This window comes from Carcharodon carcharias, chromosome 10, assembly GCF_017639515.1.
Source record: "Carcharodon carcharias isolate sCarCar2 chromosome 10, sCarCar2.pri, whole genome shotgun sequence".
NCBI classification, from domain to species: domain Eukaryota; kingdom Metazoa; phylum Chordata; class Chondrichthyes; order Lamniformes; family Lamnidae; genus Carcharodon; species Carcharodon carcharias.
The window spans coordinates 34,491,007-34,509,887 of record NC_054476.1 but is presented as its reverse complement, the minus strand read 5'-3'; the positions used below and the strand labels follow the sequence as shown (position 1 = coordinate 34,509,887).

At 44.8% G+C, this 18,881-nt stretch overlaps 1 protein-coding gene across 1 annotated transcript in view; it reads right to left on the bottom strand.

The window, feature by feature from the left end:
* LOC121283058 (liprin-beta-2-like) overlaps window positions 1–18,355 on the bottom strand; it is a 312,826-nt gene extending 294,471 nt beyond the window's left edge. Inside the window, exon 1 of the mRNA XM_041197066.1 lies at window positions 18,314–18,355. The gene's annotated coding sequence lies outside the window, so the exon portion shown is untranslated. The remainder of the gene's footprint in view (window positions 1–18,313) is intronic.
* Between the last annotated feature and the right edge of the window lie 526 nt (window positions 18,356–18,881).

Here is an 18,881-nt window from a genome sequence, read left to right as displayed (position 1 = left end):
ACCATGACATTGTTCAATAGAGGTTACAATGTTGGAATCTCAGTTAGCCATTCAGGCTCCTGTCAAACCATTCAATCAGATCACGGCTGATCTGGACATCAAGTCCATTCCCCCACCTTTTCTCCACACTTGATACACAAGAAACAGGAACAGGCCCCTCGGCTACTTGAACACGTTCTGCCATTCAGCCCCTGGAAACCTTTGTAAAGCAAAAAAAAACCTTGCATTTATGTAATACCTTTCATGACCATAGAATATCCCAAAGCACTTTACAGTCAATGAAATGCTATTGAAGTGTTTCAGCCAATGTGCACACAGCAAGTTCCCACAAACACTAATGTAATAATAACCAGATTATCTGTTTCTAGATTCTGACTCAGAGATAAATAGTGACCAGGAAACTCCCTGCTCTTCTTCAGGTTAATGCTGTGGGGTTTTATTTTAGGCCCAACTGAGAGAGCAGGCGGGCCTCAGTTTAACAGCTCATCTGAAAGATGGCCCCTCTGACAATGCAGCACTCCCTCAGTGCTGCACTGGAGTGAAGAGCCTCGACTTGCCCTTAAGTCTTAGGGTGGAACTTAAAACCACAGGCTTGTAGGTCAAGAGGCTAGAGTAGTACCAACTGAGCCATGGCTAACACAAGACTCAGTCTTGAAAATTTAATTTGACCCCCCCTACCAGCTGCAAATGTGTTTTTTTGCAGGCGGGGTGACGGGTGGTGGAGAAGGCTTTGGAAAAAGAGATTTCTAGATTTCCACAACCCTTTGTGTGAAAGAAAGTGCTTCCTGTGTCATTTAAACAGAGGAGCATTTTTACTTGGTCTCATCGCAAGAGGGTTCCTTTGTTCAGTATTTCAAGTTAGCCTTCAGCCCAGCAAGCAGCTGGTAATTATAATGCTTTTTTGGCAAGAAAAGAGACACACGAGTAAGCTGTTAACTGGAGTAGGGTCTACGGAAGGACCTAGTTCCCAACTGTTAAACACACACCAGTGCTTTCAGATGAGCATTTCATGCTTCCAGGATCACTGCAAGCCAACAGTCTTTCGAACACAAAGTAACTTCTGTTGCAACATCCATTCTCAGCGAGAGTGCTTACTGAAGTATTAATTATCTTCTCCATGTGAAAACAGCATTTAGGAGGGTTTTAAAAATAAAACTCTCAACCTCCCAGCATTTTCAGACAGTTATGGCATAGTACATTTATTTTCGACAAGGCTTGCATTTCTATAGCATCTTTCACAAACTGAGGACATTTCTTTTTATTCATTCATGGGATGTGGGCATCATGGGTAGGCCAACATTTATCACACATCCCCCATTGCCCTTGAGGTGCTGGTGAGCTGTCTTCGTGAACCGCAGCAGTCCATGTGGTGTAGGTACACCCACAGTGCTGTTAGAGAGGGAGTTCCAGGATTTTGGCTCAGTGACAGTGCAGGAACTGTGATATATTTCTAAGTCAGAATGGTGTGAGACTTGGATAGGAACATCCAGGTGGTGGTGCTATCATGGGCTGCTGCCCTTCTCCTTCTAGATGGTAGTGGTCGTGGGTTTGGAAGGTGCTGTCTACGGAGGCTTGGTGAGTTCCTGCAGTGCATCTTGTAGATGATAATACACACTGCTGCTACTGTTCGTCAGCAGAGGGAGTGAATGTTTGTGGATGGGGTGCCAATCAAGCAGGCTTTGTCCTGGATGGTGTCCAGCTTCTTCAGTGTTGTTGTTGGAGCTGCACTCATCCAGGCAAGCGAAGGGTATTCCATCACATTCCTGACTTGTGCCTTGTAGATGGTAGACAGGCTTTGGGCAGTTAAGAGGTGAGTTACTTGCGGCAGGATTCCTAGCCTCTTGGCCTGCTCGTGTAGTCACAATATTTATATGGCTGCTCCAGTCCAGTTTCTGGTCAACGGTAAACCCCAGGATGCTGATAGTCCTTGAATGTCAAAGTTTGATGGTTAGATTCTCTCTTGTTGGAGGTGGTCATTGCCTGACACTTGTGTGGAGTGAAAGTTACTTGCCACTTGCTGCATTTAGACATGGACTGCTTCAGTATCTGAGGGGTCACAAATGCATTGGCGGACATTCCTAATTCTGACCTTATGATGAAGCGGCTGAAGATGGTTGAGCCTAGGACACTACCCTTAAGAGTCAACCACATTGCTGTGGGTCTGGAGTCACATGTGGGTGGTCATCATCAGACTTCTAATTCCAATTTTTTATTGAATTTAAATTCCACCACATGCTGTTCAGCATACAAGTAACCCTCTGTTTTGGCTTCACCAGGTTGATACTTCATTTTTCAGGTATGCCTAGTGCTGCTCCAGGCATGCCCTCCTGCACTCTTCATTGAACCAGGGTTAATCCCCTGGCTTGGTGGTAATGGTAGAGTGGGGGATATGCCAGGCCATGAGGTTACAGATTATGTTTGAGCACAATTCTACTCCTGCTGATAGCCCACAGCGCCTCATGGATGCCCAGTCTTGGTTGCTGGAGCTCTTTGAAATCTATCCCTTACCACAGTCATAGTGCCAAACAACACGATGGAGGATATCCTCAATGTGAAGACAGGACTTAGTCTCCACAAGGGACTATGTGGTAGCCACTCCTGCCAATACTCTCAGACAGTTGCACTTGCAGCAGGCAGTTGCTGAGGATGAGATCAAATATGTTTCTCCCCTTTTGTTGGTGCCCTCACAACCTGCTGCAGACCCAGTCTAGCAGCTATGCCCTTTAGAACGCAGCCAGCTTGGTCAGTAGCGGTGCTACCAAGCCACTCGGTGAGTTTCGGTGATGGGCATTGAGGGTCCCCGCCCAGAGAACATTGCGCCCTTGCCACCCTCAGCGCTTCATCCAAGTAGTGTTCAACATGGAGGAGCACTGATTCATCAGCTGGGTGGAGAGGGGAGGATGGGGGTGGTACATGTTAATCAGCAGGAGATTTCTTTACCCGTGTTTGACCTGATGCTGAGACGCATCATGGGGTCTGGAGTCGATGTTGAGGACTCCCAGGGCAACTCCCCCCCTAATGTACACCACTGTGTCGCCACCTCTACTGGGTCTGTCCTGCTGGTGGGACAGGACGTACCTCGGGATGGTGGCATCTGGGACATTATCTCTAAGGTATGATTCCATGAGTGTCAGGCTGTTGCTGGATTGGTCTATGAGACAGCTTTCCCAATTTTGGCTCAGTTGTTAGTAAGGACAACTTTTCAGGGTTAACAGGACTGAGTTTGCTGTTGTCATTTCCGGTGCCTAGGTCGATGCCAGGTGGTCTGTCCGATTTCATTCCTTTCAGACTTGTTTTGGCGATTTGATCCAACTGAGTGGCTCGCTAGGCCATTTCAGAGGCCATTTCAGGGGCAACGACATTGCTGTGGATCTGGAGTTACATGTAGGTCGGACCAGGTAAGGACAGATTTCCTTCCCTTAGGGACCCAGAAATGGAACATTAGTTAACCAGACAAGTTTTTACAATGGTTTCATGATCCTCATTAGATTTTTAATTGCAGACTTTTATTGAATTCAAATCTGCCATGGTGGGATTTGAACCCATGTCCTCAGATCATTATTCTGAGGTCTCTGGAATACAAGTCCTGTGACAATACCATTATGTAATCACCTCCACATCCCAAAGCCCTATACAGCAAATGAAATACAGTCACTGTTGTACTTTTGGAAGCGCAGTAGCCAGTAGCTTACAAGCTCCCACCAAAGCAATGTAATAATGATCAGATCATCTGTTCCAGTGACTGAGGGATAAATACTGGCCCAGGAAACGAGGGAGAATTCCCCTGCTCTTCTTCCAATGGGATCTTTCACATCAACCCGAGGGGGTGGGGGGTGGGGAGAGATCGGGCTTCAGCTCAATTTTTCATACTAAAGACAAGATGAAGCAAATACAAGTTGTGATGAGAGCTTAGGAAGTAATTTTGGTAACATCAGAAGCAGAGGCATTGCCTCCACATTATATTTCCTGAGCCTGGTATTTCAGTGGAGGTCTTGAGCAGTTGCTTCTGATAAAAACAGTATCAAGCAACATCACACACACAGACCATCTGCTAATATCGGCAAGACAAATAACCAAGCTAAGGTACCACCTTGTAAAGGATATTCTGAGACAATTAGCAGTCCAAATGAAAATGACTGTCACTTTTGCTCATCGTGCTCAAGTGTCATTAACCCATGTCCATTCATAACACCAGTCATCTTCACCTCAATAAAATGTACAACATTCCTGGAGGTCTTGACAAAGTTAATCCTGGGCAGATGTTTCCTATGGCTAGAGGGGCTAGAACTATGTGGCACAGTCTCATGATATGGGGCTGGCTATTTAGGACTGAGATGAGAAATTTCTTTATTTAGACGATTGTGAATCATCAGAATTTTCTACCCAGAGATCTGTGGTTGCTCAGTGCTGAGTATATTCAAGACTGAGATCAATAGATCTTTGGGCACTAAGGGAATCAAGGGATAGTGTGAGAAGGTGGAGTTGAGGTAGATGATCAGCCATGGTCTCAGTGAATGATGGAGTGGACTCAAAGGGCACTAAGGGAATCAAGGGATAGTGTGAGAAGGTGGAGTTGAGGTAGATGATCAGCCATGGTCTCAGTGAATGATGGAGTGGACTCAAAGGGCTGAAAGGCTAGTCCTGCTCCACAAAGGGGACAAATCCAACCTGGCCAATTATCACCCCATCAGTCTACTCTAAAAGTCATGGAAGATGTCATTGACAGTGTTATCAAGCAGCACTGTTTCAACAATAACTTGTTCACCAATGCTTAGTTTGAGTTCCGTTAGGGCCACTTAGTTACAGACCTCATTATATAGTTTTGGTCCAAACATGGACAAAATAAGTGATTTCCAGATGAAAGGTGAAAGTGACTGCCTTTGACATCAAGCAGCATTTGACTGAATATATCAAGGAGCCCTCAGGAAACTGAAATCAATGGGAATCGGGGGGAAAATCTCTTCACTGGATAGAATCATGCCTAGCACAAAGAGATGGCCTTGTCTGCTGGAGGTTAATCTTCTCAGTCCCAGGGCATTGCTGCAGGAGCTCCTCAGTAAAGTGTCCTAGGCCCAAACATCTTATCTGCTTCATTAATGACCTTGTTCCATCATAAAGTCAGAATTTGGGATGTCTGCTGATGATTGCAGTGTAGAGTTTGCATCTTGTCAGATAATGAAGCAGTCCAGGCCCGCATGCAACAAGACCTGGACAACAGTCAGGCTTGGGTTGATAGATGGAAAAATGGCATTCATGCCACATAAGTGCAAGCAATGACCATCTCCGACAATAGGGAATCCAACCATCTCTCCTAGATGGTCAACGGCATTATCACTGAACCCCTCAATAAGAATATCCAGGGGGTCAGCATTGACCTGAAACTTCGCTGGGCCAGCCATACAAATACTCTGGCTACAAGAGCAGGTCAGGAGGCTGGGAATTCTGCAGCGAGTAACTCACCTGATTCCCCAAAGCCTGTCTGCCATCTATAAGGTACAAGTCAGGAGTGTGATGGAATACTCGCCACTTGCCTGGATAAGTGCAACTCCAACAACACTCAAGCACTCAAGAAGCTCGACACCATCCAGGGCAAAATAGCTGATTGATCAACACCCCATCCAACACCTTAAATATTTACTTGCGCTACCACCGACACACATTGGTAGTAGTGTGTACCATCTACAAGATGCACTGCAGCAACTCACTAAAACTCCTTCAACAGCACCTCCCAAACCTGCGACCGCTAATACTTAGAAGGACAAGAGCAGCAGATGCATGGGAACATCACCTTCAATTTCCCTTTAAAGCCACAAACCATCCTGACTTGGAAATATACCACCAGTCCCCCACTGTTGTTGGGTCAAAATCCTGGAACTCCCACCCTAACACTTGGGTGTACCTACACCACTTGGATTTTTTTTTATTCATTCAACAGATGTGGGCTTTCGGACCAGCATTTATTGCCCATCCCTAATTGCCCTTGAGAAGGTGGTGGTGAGCTGGCGTCTTGAACAGCTGTAGTCCATGTGATGTAGGTATACCCCAGTGCTGCTAGGGAGGCTGTTCCAGGATTTTGACTGTAATGGTTCAAGAAAGTGGTTCATCATTATCTTCTCAATGGCAGTTAGGGATGGGCAACATATCGTGGGTGTCAGCTTCTGATCTCTCATGTGGACTAAAAAATATGATAGCACCATGTCAAAGAAGAGTAAGATTGTTCTCACCGATATGCTGGCCAATATTTATCTTTTAATCAATATCACCTAAAAAAGGTGTTTGGTCATTGCTGTGTGAGAGAGCTTGCTGTGTGCAAAATGGGTGGAACTCCCACCCTAACACTTGGGTGTACCTACACCACTTGGATTTTTTTTTATTCATTCAACGGGTGTGGGCTTTTCTCCTCATTATAACAGTGACTACACTTCAAAGATCCTTTATTGGTTGTAAAGTCATCCTGAAATTGCTATAGAAAGACTTCGCTTTACTTTACATAAAGAGAAACAGTTTTCATTGCCAAGAGGTTCAATAACCAAAGAGCACAATCAGGGAAGTGAAGAGTATACACCAAGTTGATGATGATCTGGGATGGCACTGCCTCATCAAGATGAGGTCCCTTTAACTGGATGGCTCAACCTGTGACATCAAAGTGATCCTGATCCGCACACTGAGCATCCCAGTGAGATCAGGCATCACAACAGGTTTGTAAACTGGGTCAGTTTGAGGCAAGAGGCTGCACAAGCAATTTAAATGAAGGAGAGGGGGCTGCACTGAGACTAGCTGGTTGAATTCTCTAGGAGTCAATGTGGTTGGCAAGAACATCTGATCAGCTTTGTTTTGTGACAGGAGTGTGAAGCTTGGAAATATTGTGAACAGGCTGTCACTGGGAAAGTTATTTTGGAGGTGATTTGTTTAGACCTGTACTTCCAGCTTGTATCATTCCCTCTGAAAATCAAAGTAACAGTAAAATTCACTGTAGCAAAGGTGCAAATCCTACAACTAGAAGTCAGTGATTGCTGGCGGTTCTGACCAGCTTGTCCTAGACCCTAGCAGAGAGTGTGTGGGACAGTTCAGCTGGATTAACAATTTAAACAGTGCAGGGAGTCAGCCCGAACTCACCATCTAAACAAGAAAGAGGCTTCCTATTGAAATGACTGATTGATATGGAGCTGTGCCCCTTTCAGAGTGAAGTTTTGGGACTGCATGAATGGGACTAAATAAGGGGAGGCGCCGAGAGGGAGAGAGAGAACGAACAATTGGATAACTTCCAGTACAAGTATCCACCAGCACTGAAAGCCCAAAGTTATGGTTCGAAGAAACTTCTTCACAAGAGGGTTTTTGAACAAGTGCTATTGTGACAAGGAATGGAAGAGGAGAAGAGAAAGTGGGGGATTAAGTGGCATCAGCTGAAGAGCTTGCACTGGACACAGGTGGACAATCCAAATGGTGCCATTCTCTGCTGTAATGGAGCAGCAGACGGTGAATGGATTGGAATGGGCAGCAGGTTACAGTCATCATTTGTGCCAGTGCAGAGGATCAAGCAGATTCTACAGTGTGAACATCTAAACAAATTCAGTAACACTAAGGGCACAGCAGGGTCAAGAGCTTCACTTGTCATGACCTGATCTCCAGTGGCTTTGCGCAAGCCTGGATTACAGTTACTGATATTTACCAGGGCTCAAGTGGGCAGCAATGCCCCTAGAGCTGTACTGACCAAACTTGTTACTTGTCCACACAGCTCAACACTGGTCCAGGTGGCAACTTTCGGAACAAAATTGAATAGATATGTTTACAGGTTAAAGGGCTTCCTATGAGGATCAATATAAAAGGCCTGCAGTCATCAGTCATCCTTGTTTTAGCAATCCAGTGATTTGAGAGATTTCTTTTTCTGTCACAGACTGATGTCAGATCTGTTGCGTTCTTATAATGATATAAGAACTCGAGTGTGACCTCCAGTCTGAAATTGTTGATTCCAGTTTGAGGGTTGGGTCAGACCTCAGGCACAACTATTGCCAGATTTATCTTACCAGTTTCCACTGACCAGAATCCAAATGTGGGACATGTGGATCTGGTATTATTTCAGATCTCCAGCATCTGCAGTATTTTGCTTTTATCCAACTTTGGGACATGTGGGTCTGGCAGATCTTCCTGCAGGATTTGGTGCATTGCCCAACTTGCCTATCACCAAATCCACTGGGGCCAGATTTACTTACCAACAGGTTAATGTCTTGCAAGAGAGTTGAGGGAACAATCCCTTGTAGAGAGAGAGGACCACCTTCAAAGACTATTCTCTGCAGCAATTGGTGGCATGCGTATCCTCAATGTGGGACCGGAGTCTTTTATCCATTGGACCTTGGAACACCATCCCTCCTGATCTTGCTGCTTGGAGTTTCTTCAGGTAAGGCGGCCTTTGATACTGGGAGCTTCATTGGTGAATAAGCAAAGGAGTAGCTGCAGCAGAACCTTCAGGCATTTCCGAATTGGCACAAAATGATGTGGGGGTTGGGGGTGGGAGAATACTGCTCACTTTGTAGCTATGTATAGGCCCCTCCCACTCCCCTCCACCAATCCAATCCACCATTCCCCTCTCCGCCAGTCAAAAGCTTTCTGCTCCATCTGCCTTTGAGGTTTTTTCTGGAACTCAATATCCTTTGTACCAACCTCAGGGGAGTCTACCACACTTAGGGTCATCTATGCTGCGTGGCAGGACAATTCCCTGTGCTTCCATGTCTAGCGAGTCACTCTGGATATTTGACTGTAGGAGACTAGAAGTAGTGAGTATCCTCTCTGTTAGCAACTTGAGCTTCAAGGTTGTCATTTGGTGTCAACAAACTCTTTTCTGGGGTTTGCCAAAAGTTAATATTGTATAGGAGCAGGGGAGGGAGGGGAACAGTATGTGGAACTGTCCTCCAAAGTTAGGAGATCCAAAACATGTCTTAAAATCGAGGGCATGTCTCAAGAAACTTTCCCCAGGCAAACTGTGCTGGTGCACCTTGGTAATTAGGTCCATGTTTCCCTCATTTGATCTGTCAATGTTCAGGAGCTGATATTTCATTCAAACATTTCTGGCTTAGTACTGTCAAGAAGCTATGCTCCTTTATTTTTGAAAAAATGAGTTTTCAACTTTCAACTGACTGGAAATTTTATAATTAGAACGGATACAAAGCAAACTGCTTCAAAATACAAGGCTACATTCTAAGATGAAGGTGAGAAACAAACAACTCACCCTCAGGAAAGTGTGAAGAGAGAGGGATCCTATAATTCAGACACCCATCGAAACTCGTCACTGTCTCAGGAAGAGATATTAAACATTAAAAGTACTGGATATTGAAACAATGGCTGCCACAGACAGACACACCCAAAACCTGGGTGAAGAATTTCACGGCAAGGCTGCCCAGCCAGCCACCTGAGGGAGATTGCAAGTGACGCAGGCAGTGTCAAGAAAGTCTTGAGCAGAGGAAGCGGGCTGAAGGCTGCTCGGTCCCTTTTGGAACAGGAGTGTTGTCTGGCTCGAGAAGTCAACTCTACCAGAAGCCCACCAGTGAACCAAGGTCTCATAATATAATCGCGTGATCTTTTTCCAAACACATCCAAGAAACCAGCTAATCCAGATCAGCCACAGCGTTTTAAAATCTACACCTCAAGGACACGTAACTATATATTCTTTTATCTTTTTTAAAATTGGATTCTAACTCCCCTTATTTCTGATGTGTGCGTGGCGGTGGGGAGCGATTACTAGACATCTTGGTTTAATTATTTTTCTCAGGTCTAGTTGTTGAGAAATTTGCTCTTCCTTTGACTCAAGAAAACTTTGTTTGATTGGCTCCTTATTGCTCACAGCTCAAGTAGTTAAATACATTGATTTGGAAAAGGCATATTCTCATTGAAAAGAATCCTAAACATTTGTTGTGACCAAATGAGGAGGTTGAATAGAGGGGAGCCAGTTCATTCCTCCTCACCTAGTCATAACAGTACCTGCGTTCCAAACCATACTATGGCTTAAAGGAATGGTATCAGCTCCCAGTAAGTTATAAGGTGTTAACACTGTAAAGAAAGGAAGACTGGTGTAAAGGTATCGTTCAAGTTGCAGTGACACAGACGTAGGAACTCTGAACAACCCCCAATAAAGTTTCAAGTCATTGCTGAATGCTGTGACTGTGATTGCTGGTTCAAGCTGAACTCGAGATCGTTGGACACCAGGCTCAAGTCCTGCGTTCAGATGGCATCAGCAAATTAGAAGCGGAAAAAGCAATTGCATTGCTGTATCAGGACCAGGGTGATCTCCTGGACTCAATCTGATGGTCAAAGGGGGTTGGAGAGGAATTTCCCAGATTTTTATTTCCCAAAATTGGTCCCAGTCTTTACATCTGGTTTCTTGCCTCTCCCGGGTGATCACACGGTGGGTGGGTGGGAGACAGGGGGGGCAGGGGTGTCTATATATTGCAATGGACAAAGCACCATCGTTATATGTGACTGGCTGGAGACGCAAGTGTGTCTTTCACTTCTGGAAATTAACTACCTAACTGTGTGTTGTCTGAATTGCGCACAGATCACAGCAAAGAACAGAAAGGGGAAGAAGTGACATCTCCAATGAGGTAATTATCTCTGGACTACGAGAATTCTCTGAACCATGTACCAGGCAGGCCAATCCTCAGTCTGCCCATATAAAAAGACTCGGTGGATAAAAGTCATGAAGCTTTTCCTATTCAGTAAATATAATCTTGCACACTGCTGTCCCTTCTCTCAGTCATGCCACTGCTTGAAGTAGACAATGAAAAGTGACCAAATCAGTAAAATTTCTGGACAATTGTTCGCAAACTTCCTGAGGCTCTGGGAGAGAAGAATCATAGGTTAAAGTAACCCTGGAACTGCCAATGTCCTCCTAGGAACTTTTCAAGTTCCCCTGTAAAGAAGTGTAGTGATGCCATACTCACTCCACAAAGGGTGATGGCTCTGTGACAAGGGGACCATTTGGCTCAATATGCCTGTGCCAGCACTTTGAAAGAGCTATCTAATTAGTCCCTGCCCTTTTCCCACAGCCTTGCAAAATATTCCCTTTCATGTATCTAATCGAATTCACTTCTGAAGGTTAGGGAATGGAATTATTAGTGAAGGGAATTCTGTCCTGTGATCCCCAAAGTTCAGTAACCCAATCCCCAAATCTCATGTCAGTAAAGCCTGGATGTGGCTTGTTCAGTCACTAAAGAACTGGTGGCACTTTCAAAAGCCCCTAAAATACATCAAGGAATATCCCCAAACCCTGACTGAAACAAAAGTTGTGAATTGGTACGAAATAAATGCTAAGGGGTAGGGTTTGGGAGTGAAGAATTGAGTGGGGGAAACCTAGAGAAGACTAACATCCTCACTCTATATATTAAGGGACTGAGTTGATTGCTGGGTTTCCAACTTTCCAGAAATTTAAAATCCTGGATGTTGTTATAAGCAAACCTGGGGGGAAAAAAATATACAGCATATTTTAAAAATTACCTTTTGTTCCATTTTCTTAAAACACTTCCGATTATTCGTTAGAAAAATATTGGAGATGGGCAAAATAGCAACTGGAGGCAGGAAGTAAGGTGATAAAACCTCCAGGAATACATCCAGCCAGAGTTGGCAACCCTAGTTGTGTGACTCACGTCATTTATATATTATGACAAAATAAGATCTGTACGAATTGATAATTATGGGTGGCACAAAAACACGTGCAGAATTTGATCTGTGTTGAATAATCACTGACTACTGAGGCACAAGTGGGTCTAAATAACAGTTTAACAAACAGAGGCAGCACATTAATGGCACAGTAATTAACTTGAGCTATAATAGGCTTTATTTTGGAAATAATTAGTTCCCAAACTCTCATTACCAATGGCTTGCCAAAATACAATTGAGTTTCCTTTCGATCACAGCTGCTAAAAGTTACAACCAATCAACACAATGTTAACCCTTCGCTACCCAGAGGCTTAAAAAAACTTTCACCCAATAGGAGCTTAGAATTCCTATTTTGGGGCCACCTTCTCGGTTTGGCTTTGGGATTCTCATGAGACAACATGTGTTTATAGCTCACAGGTCATGTTGTGCATGCCCCCAGGCACTTGGGAGAGTAGAATGAGATGCCAGAGAGCAGTAGAAAATAAAGGAAAAAAAAATGCCTACAAATAATATGGCACCTTCATTGGACAGCTGCCAATTAGGCTCTTTAACCACTTATCAACTTGCCTGGCCACCTCCAAGGATTTGTGTATATGGATACCATATACTCACCTGCATATACGTTTACCTATATATTCATATATGCTCATCTACACATTTCAACATCCCGCCATCTATAGTACATCGTCCTTCAACATTAGTCCTTCCAAACTTTACAGTTCTTCACTGAAGGCTATGTTTCTGCTCTTTTCACCATCTTGGCTAATATCATGCTGAAGTCTATAACTATTCTCATCACTGTCCACTACTAGCTAAGTTTTGTAATATCTGCAAACTTTATAATGCTGCTCCCTACATCCAGGTCTAGGCCATTTACAAAAATCGGAAAGAGTAACGGACCCAAAACTGGCCCTTGGGGAACAGCACTGCAAACCAACTTCCAGTCTGAAAAACAGCCATCCACCATCTTACATTACTATATCCTGACCTTAGGACATTCAAAAGTGTTCTGTAGTTAATTAAGATATTTGAAGTGTAGTCACTGGTGTAATGAAGGAAACACAACAGTCAATTTGTGCACAATAAGGTCCCACAAACAGCAATGTGATAATGACCAAATCGTCTGTGTTTGTGATGTTGACTGAGAGATAAATGTTGGCCAGGACACTAAGAATAATTCCATTACTCTTTTACATCAGAGCCTCTGTGTAACTTCTTATCTGAAAGACAGTGCAGCATTCCCTCAGTACTGCACTGATATCAGCTGCAATTACATGCTCTGAAATGGAACCGAATGCACAACCTTCTGAGTCAAGGTGAGATTTATACCACTAAGCAATAGCAGATACTACACCAAGTGTTGTAAACTATGGTTGGACCATAACCAAGGATGTTTAACTGCTTGAACCCCACCACACCTCCAGCCACCTTACATTCATGTTCCCATGATGAGGCAAGCATTTGATAATAAACAAAAACAGAATTACCTGGAAAAACTCAGCAGGTCTGGCAGCATCGGCGGAGAAGAAAAGAGTTGACGTTTCGAGTTCTCATGACCCTTCGACAGAACTAGGCGAATCCCAGGAAGGAGTGAAATATAAGCTGGTTTAAGGTGGTGGGGGGGTGGGGTTGAGTGGGGGGAGAGAAGTGGAGGGGGGTGGTGTGGTTGTAGGCAAAAGCAGTGATAGAAGCAGATCATCAAAAGATGTCACAGACAGCAGGACAAAAGAACACATAGGTGTCGAAGTTGGTGATATTATCTAAACGAATGTGCTAATTAGGAATGGATGGTAGGGCACTCAAGGTATAGCTCTAGTGAGGGTGGGGGGACCATAAAAGATTTAAAAATATTTTAAAATAATGGAAATAGGTGGGAAAAAGAAATATTTATATAATTTATTGGAAAAAAACAAAAGGAAGGGGGAAGAAACAGAAAGAGGGGTGGGGATGGAGGGGGGAGGTCAAGTTGTTGAATTCAATATTCAGTCCGGAAGGCTGTAAAGTGCCTAGTCGGAAGATGAGGTGTTGTTCCTCCAGTTTGCGTTGGGCTTCACTGGAACAATGCAGCAAGCCAAGGACAGACGTGGGCAAGAGAGCAGGGTGGAGTGTTGAAATGGCAAGCGACAGGGAGGTTTGGGTCATTCTTGCGGACTGACCGCAGGTGTTCTGCAAAGCGGTCGCCCAGTTTACGTTTGGTCTCTCCAATGTAGAAGAGACCGCATTGGGAGCAACGAATGCAGTAGACTAAGTTGGGGGAAATGCAAGTGAAATGTTGCTTCACTTGAAAGGAGTGTTTGGGCCCTTGGACGGTGAGGAGAGAGGAAGTGAAGGGGCAGGTGTTACATCTTTTACAGGGGCATGGGGTGGTGCCATAGGTGGGGGTTGGGGAGTAGGGGGTGATGGAGGAGTGGACCAGGGTGTCCCGGAGGGAACGATCCCTACGGAATGCCAACAGTGGGGGTGAAGGGAAGATGTGTTTGTTAGTGGCATCATGCTGGAGTTGGCGGAAATGGCGGAGGATGATCCTTTGAATGCGGAGGCTGGTGGGGTGATAAGTGAGGACAAGGGGGACCCTATCATGTTTCTGGGAGGGATGAGAAGGCGTGAGGGCGGATGTACGGGAGATGGGCCGGACATGGTTGAGGGCCCTGTCAACGACCGTGGGTGGAAAACCTCGGTTAAGGAAGAAGGAGGACATGTCAGAGGAACTGTTTTTGAAGGTAGCATCATCGGAACGGATGCGATGGAGGCGAAGGAACTGAGAGAATGGGATGGAGTCCTTACAGGAAGCGGGGTGTGAGGAGCTGTAGTCAAGGTAGCTGTGGGAGTCGGTAGGCTTGTAATGGATATTGGTGGACAGTCTATCACCAGAGATTGAGACAGAGAGGTCAAGGAAGGGAAGGGAAGTGTCAGAGATGGACCATGTGAAAGTGATGGAGGGGTGGAGATTGGAAGCAAAATTAATAAATTTTTCCAAGTCCTGACGAGAGCACGAAGCAGCACCGAAGTAATCATCGATGTACCAGAGAAAGGGTTGTGGAAGGGGGCCGGAGTAGGACTGGAACAAGGAATGTTCCACATACCCCATAAAGAGACAGGCATAGCTGGGGCCCATGCGGGTACCCATAGCCACACCTTTTATTTGGAGGAAGTGAGGGTAGTTGAAGGAGAAATTGTTCAGTGTGAGAACAAGTTCAGCCAGACGGAGAATAGTGGTGGTGGATAGGGATTGTTCGGGCCTCTGTTCGAGGAAGAAGCTAAGGGCCCTCAGACCATCCTGGTGGGGGATGGAGGTGTAGAGGGATTGGACGTCCATGGTGAAGAGGAAGCGGTTGGGGCCAGGGAACTGGAAATTGTTGATGTGACGTAAGGTATCAGAGGAATCACGGATGTAGGTGGGGAGGGACTGGACAAGGGGAGAGAGAAGGGAGTCAAGATAACGAGAAATGAGTTCTGTGGGGCAGGAGCAAGCTGATACGATCGGTCTACCGGGGCAGTTCTGTTTGTGGATTTTGGGTAGGAGGTAGAAGCGGGCCGTCCAAGTTTGGGCGACTAAGCATTTCAACACTCCACCCTGCTCTCTTGCCCACATGTCTGTCCTTGGCTTGCTGCATTGTTCCAGTGAAGCCCAACGCAAACTGGAGGAACAAAACCTCATCTTCTGACTAGGCACTTTACAGCCTTCCGGACTGAATATTGAATTCAACAACTTTAGGTCTTGACCTCCCCCCTCCATCCCCACCCCCCTTTCTGTTTCTTCCCCCTTCCTTTTGTTTTTTTCCAATAAATTATATAGATTTTTCTTTTTCCCACCTATTTCCATTATTTTAAAATATTTTTAAATCTTTTATGCTCTCCCCACCCCCACTAGAGCTATACCTTGAGTGCCCTACCATCCATTCCTAATTAGCACATTCGTTTAGATAATATCACCAACTTCGACACCTATGTGTTCTTTTGTCCTGCTGTCTGTGACATCTTTTGATGATCTGCTTCTCTCACTGCTTTTGCCTACAACCACACCACCCCCCTCCACTTCTCTCCCCCCACCCAACCCCACTCCCCCACCACCTTAAACCAGCTTATATTTCACCCCTTCCTGGGATTCGCCTAGTTCTGTCGAAGAGTCATGAGGACTCGAAACGTCAATTCTTTTCTCCTCCGCCGATGCTGCCAGACCTGCTGAATTTTTCCAGGTAATTCTGTATTTGTTTTGTATTTCCAGCATCCACAGTTTTTTGTTTTTTGTTTTTATCTAAGCATTTGATAATAGTGTCTATGATACCCACCTTCCTCCATGCTCCAGAAATGGCCACATACATAGTGCGCTTTTTTTTTGTGGAGCGCACATAAACATTGAATTATTTGAGTCACCCAGAAGGCAATCAGGATCTCAATACAAGCTCGATTGACACCCCATCCACCACCCTAGACATTCACTCCTTCCACTACCAGTGGACCATGGCTGCAGTGTGTACATCTACAGCAACCCGCCAAGGCTTCTTTGACAGCACCTCCCAAATCCACAACGTCTGCCACTGAGGAGGACAAGTGCAGGAGGCACTTGGGAACACCACCACCTGCAAGTTTCCCTCCAAGCCACACACCTTCCTGACTTAGAAATATATCACCATTCCTTCACTGTTGCTGGGTCAAAATCCTGGAATTTCTTTTCTAACAGCACTGTGGGTGTACCTACACTACATGGATTGCAGTGGTTCAGGAAGGCAGTTCACCACCACCTTCTCAAGGTCAATAAATGCCAGTGATGCTCATATCCAATGAACAAATAAAAAGTCACACAGATCATAGCCTTCCTGGGGTATATTGCTCACCCCACACCAAATGGTGCAGTTACTCACTTAACCACTGGAGGAGCTCTACACGATGGAATAAAAAACAGCCTAAACTTATTCTCATTCTGTCTCATTCACAAAAACCGTCAGGTACCACATTTAAAAATGTCCAGCAAGGAAACAGAGGGGTGGGAAAAGGGACATTGAAGCAGATTTCCATCTATTTCTGAAATGATATAGCTACAAAAACTGCATCGAAGCACTGTGGCACAGAGTAAAAGTAATTATTTATGCTTCTTAAATTATTAAAACATGAACGATGGAAATGGAACATTTTAGCGCAGAGTTTCCTATTGCCAGTTTAATGATTAAACACCTCCTAGAAGATTAAGATAGTTTCACCTACATAAACCCAGTCAGTCCATCCATAAAAAATCTTTTCGCCTTGAAAGACTGAGTGACATTTAAACATAAGAGTTAGAAATTCATCGGGGGGCATAGTGTAAAGCAACAGGTAGTGAAATCTGGCACCCATCATTTCACTCCGTTCGATTTATAGCAAAAAACAATATTGAAATCAGACTGGTCGATTCGCTATCGTCCAGTTTACGCTATTTTCCAAGACAAATTTCTATCGCCACATGGGGCAAAATCAGACTCTGCCAGCGACACAAAACAGGTTGGTCGCCGAATCAGTCATTTGTTTTACATTGAGGCGGAATGGAGGAGTAAACCATGTAGCTGTGTAAAACCGGTCAGAGATTTGGGATGAGCTGCATTGGCGCTGTTGAACTGATGTAGACTAATTCTGGTGCATTCACCTTTCGGCCAATGACGAGGTCGCCGAGATGTTTTTTTTTGGGGGGGGGTGGGGGGGGAAAGAAGAAGGATTTGTGGGAAAGGGAATGCCCTCCCCACTGGCCCCTTGCCTTCAACCACAACCTAAGGGAGGCAGGGTGAACAGCAGAGTGTGCTGACTGATTATTAGTGGTTTTCAGGTCTAGCATCAGGCCAACAAGTAATCAAATTCAAACAGTACTAACACTGCAACGAAATAGGCTGAGTTCCACCTTTATAAAATTATTCCATTTCCTCAGTAGGATATTTTAACAAAAGGCCTGTGCCTTTAAGCAATGTTACTTAAAAGCTGTTTCCACCAGAGGAGTAAAAGAGAGAAATATTGAACTGCACAATCAGTACAAAAACCACAGGAAGCTTTCCAACAAGTTATCTCTAGATTCAAGGGTTCTCCTGGAAAGGGTAGGACAGCTAGCAGACTATAATGTTTAGCAGCAGTAAATGTGTGGAAAATGAAAAGAGCCATCTTAATGGCTAAAGGAGGCTTAAAATTGAGAGTAAATTCAACTCGGCGCTAACCAAGTATCTAAACCACTAAAAAGGGCCCTGCTACTAATTAATAATTAAAAGCAAAATTCAAGTCAGCGATTCACAAATGCATTCCTTTATAAAAAGTTAATTTGTAAAGCCCCTTAGACAAAAACAATCCATTCGCAAAAAAATTAGGTTTACAAACAAAAGTCCATCATTACATTTGCAAAAATCAATTCAAATGCACAAATGAAAATCAATTGTCGAAACGTAACTGAATTCCTAATTGACAAAATACATTTGCAAAATGAAACGTTAAATTCAAGCAGCAGGGTAGCTGAAATGAAAAAAAAAGACTTTTGGTACAAGTCACAATTTAAACCAAAATGGGAAACTAAGAGTCAGAGAAGGGGGAATAGCAACTTTCTGGCCACTTTCCCCCATGAATTTAAAAGTGACTTTGTGGCGCGAGTGAATGGTTCTCAGCTGTCCCCGTCACTCGCTGGAACCTGAGACGGTACAAATCAGCTGTACAAACTTGCCTCGTATCCAGAAGAGCGAGGAATCCAATCTGCAGCGGTACACACACTTCCCAAACTCTAATTCCACGCTCTGTCAGTCTCCATGAGTTGGCAGGAGTCCCGTGAGAGGCGTTGTCATGTGATGAAACAATTCCAGAGAAAGGAGGCGTTGCTTTCCTTCACAATAATAACAGTCCTGGGACAGAATGTTGTATCACTCTCAGCTCCTGCTACCTCCACAACACCTTCTTCTTCTCCCTCCTGTAAATCCAGAAGGTAAGAGAAGCTTGCTTGGGGTCTTCCTTGACCCTGCCTGACATTGTCTACGGCTCCTGCCACAAACCCTGTTCCCTTGCCACCAATTCCATCTCTCTCCCAGGCCACCGTCCAAGGCTGAGTTATCTTGTTTGCAGCCTTGGTGTGCTACTTGACCCCTCAGCTGAGCAACTGATCCAATATCTGCTCCATCACCAAGATCTTACTGGCTATGCACTGCAGGAACTCACCAAGGCTCCTTACACAGCACCTTCCAAACCCACGACTGCTACCATCTATGCCAGGGGTGGGGAATCTTTTTCTTATTACGGGC